The sequence below is a fragment of the Choristoneura fumiferana genome, chromosome 9 (genome assembly GCF_025370935.1).
Source record: "Choristoneura fumiferana chromosome 9, NRCan_CFum_1, whole genome shotgun sequence".
NCBI lineage: Eukaryota > Metazoa > Arthropoda > Insecta > Lepidoptera > Tortricidae > Choristoneura > Choristoneura fumiferana.
In genome coordinates, this window is record NC_133480.1 from 11,985,167 (window position 1) to 11,988,335 (window position 3,169).

The 3,169-nt window shown below is 35.4% G+C and overlaps 1 long non-coding RNA gene across 1 annotated transcript; it reads right to left on the reverse strand.

The window, feature by feature from the left end:
* Positions 1-1,512: 1,512 nt before the first annotated feature.
* LOC141431305 (uncharacterized) lies at positions 1,513-2,770 on the reverse strand. The gene is made up of 2 exons (XR_012451711.1): positions 2,078-2,770; positions 1,513-1,678 (listed from the first exon to the last, which is right to left on the reverse strand). It is a non-coding gene; the product is annotated as an uncharacterized lncRNA (long non-coding RNA).
* Between the last annotated feature and the right edge of the window lie 399 nt (positions 2,771-3,169).

Here is a 3,169-nt window from a genome sequence, read left to right on the forward strand (position 1 = left end):
TTTATGTTGTAAATTTTCAATGGTAAATTATTATTCAAAAGATTTGCTGACATCAATCCGTTGATATTTTTTTAATAACTTGTTTCCCGTTTTCATTAAGGTCGTTTGTCACGGTCAGCTAGGCACTACAGTGCCAATAGATGACGTTAGAGTGCAAATTCCACGTATTTTATTTTTTTTAGGAATGAAATCGTGGATATTTTTATAAAATAATGTACATACCGCCAATAGCGTGAAATTTGTGATATATCGTACCAAGTTTCAGATGTATTTTAATTTAGAAAATACTTTCACTTGATCGCTGCAGTTTCGACTGCGATATTTTCGCACACATGCTTGTAATTTGTTGTAAACAGAAGTCTTTGTTAATTTCGCTCTCATGATCAAAGAGCAGATTGGCCTAGTTGCTTAAGGCTAGAGTTTACCCTACCCTCAGCTTAGGAAGTTCGGGTTCAAACCCGTTGTAAGATTTAATTTTTTATTGTTTTTTTTTATTGTTCTCAGTTAATGATGTTAATATTTTTTGAAATGTGTAGCTAAAAATTTAGAAGACCTAATTTAGGCACAAACATTTTAAAAAAAAATTATTTAAATCTGAATATGCACAGCACAACTACAGTAAGTACTATGAGACTTATAATTATATTCAAGGGTTGCTTGGTAGAGATCCCTTCGAGGGATAAGTTCGCCTTTACAAAGTCAAGGAAACCGAATCACGCACCAGAGTGGAACCCAAGTGGAACCTTTTCATATTCAATTGCGCTGTGATTTCTTTGGCAAGTGTATGGGATGTCAACATGACATTAGTAGCACATATAGGTTCCACCCTGGTACGTGACTCAGTTTCCTTGACCGTAACTCAACGATTGTTTATTTTTTTTTATTTTTTATTATTATTTTTCTTTTTTTATTCGAATGGATGGCAAACAAGCAAGTGGGTCTCCTGATGGTAAGAGATCACCACCGCCAATAGACACCTGCAACACCAGGGGTATTGCAGATGCGTTGCCAACCTAGAGGCCTAAGATGGGATACCTCGAGTGCCAGTAATTTCACCGGCTGTCTTACTCTCCACGCCGAAACACAACAGTGCAAGCACTGCTGCTTCACGGCAGGATTAGCGAGCAAGATGGTGGTAGCAATCCGGGCGGACCTTGCACAAGGTCCTACCACCTGCAAAATGTATTGTATTTACAATATGTATGTGTATTTACAATACACTTTACATACTATGAGAAAATTAGTCGTAATCATTATCCCTATACATACCTACATACACAGGCCTCCTCTCACAATGAAGGCTTGGGCGTTATTTTCAAAGCAGGCCCAGTGTGAATTGAAATATAGCACACACCATTAATTATATAGCAGGTGTGTGTACGTTTCTTCACGATATTTTCCTTCATTGAAAAAAACGTGAAAATATGAAATTAGACTTGTTTATTTTTATTTCAAAGTTAATTGGTTGGGTAGTAATCGAAGGCTTTATTGAACAACAAATAAAAAAGTCCATCACTAAGTCAGTTTTTATTTATTTATTTACATCAGTCAATTAAATTAGCCCACATACAACCACTGCTGAGTGCCTCTTGCATTTTCACGCCACTTTTCCAGTCTTGTGCCAGTCTCGTACACAGCTTACCAGCCGACAATGTATGTTATGACAGTGTTTTTCACTCTGTAATTAAATATTTTATTACGAAAATAAAACATATTTTGAAGAAGCATATTTTATCAAATGAACTTTTCTCTGAACTCCAAAATTACCGAGATATGAGGCTCAAAAGTTAGTCCGCTACCAAGGGGCTGGGGACTTGGAATAAAAAAAACAGTAAAAAAATCTGTCCTAAACACCTACGGTCATGGAAACTGAGACTTTAGGCCTCCCCATATTTTCCCGTGTTGCCAATACTCGCCACGTTTGATAAGCGGGTTGGCGAGCGTAGTAAGTATATGATGTGGGGTTGCTTGGAAAACGCTGCTGCCCTCTCTTCTGATATTATCCCTCAGCCGATTCCTACGGTACCCACGGGGGTGGTGGAAGTTGTATGTTGTACTCAGCCTCTACTGTACTTACTTTTTAATTTCCTTATATTGCGTCTTTTTCGAGACCAGAGTATTGATGCTTTATGTATTTTTTTCGCAAAGTTCGTGGCTTCATAGTTTCCAATGTGAATTATAATTCAGTTCAATACTTGAAAATATAACTGCATTCACATTATAGATTGTAGATAATGATAATCCCGCCAGTTTCGAGGACAAATTACGATAATTTAATTTAGGAAAAAATTACTCCATTAGTTTACAATGTCATGACAACCTATGACAACAAACGAACAAAAAATTATGACTTGACGAATTTGACATTTGACTTGATGTTTTTTATTTTTATTTTATGGAAAAAGCCACAAGCCATGCAGCCTTTATCTGATTTTATCACTACTAATTTATAATCCGTTAATGCAATTTTCCGTACTTATTTGTTACTACGTTAATCTTATGTGATTTTCTTCCTAATTTCTGTCGGAAACCCAAAGAATTGGCAATACATTTGTTCGTTGCACTTCAGTCTTTTGACTGACGGACTTTGTACCTATGGCCTGCAAAAATATTTAAAAAAAAAGTTAAACGAGCTTCAAAATGGTAATTATGTGATTTTGATCAGACAAATCAAACGAAATCTGGCAACGTCGCTTAGCATCGAATTGTCAGCGAGTTGACAACGTAGCTGAAACACACACTACTAACCGAGCCGTTGGCGTACGATACTGTCGCCATCCACTCACATATTGACAAAAAATAAAACTAAAATAATCATCTAGATTAAGCTATTAATCAAAAGCTTTCTTTAGGTAAATAAAAAATGCCTCAAATAAAGAACAAAATAAAAGTCAACAGATGTGATTTTAATTTCAAATTATTATTTCAAGCGCACATGATTGTGTTAATACATTAGTATGGAAATCGTTCCACCTTAAACAAAAGTATCTCGGTTAGTCAAAGTACACACAAAGAAACGAAGAAAGTTTTATAGATAAAAATCCGACTTCAAATAAACCACAAAAATAACTAAAATCTGCAGATTTTTTATTTGACAGTTAAATAAATGGTCATAAACACGAATCCCACTATAATATTGTAGGTAAGTGAGAAAGTTTGTAAGCCTGTT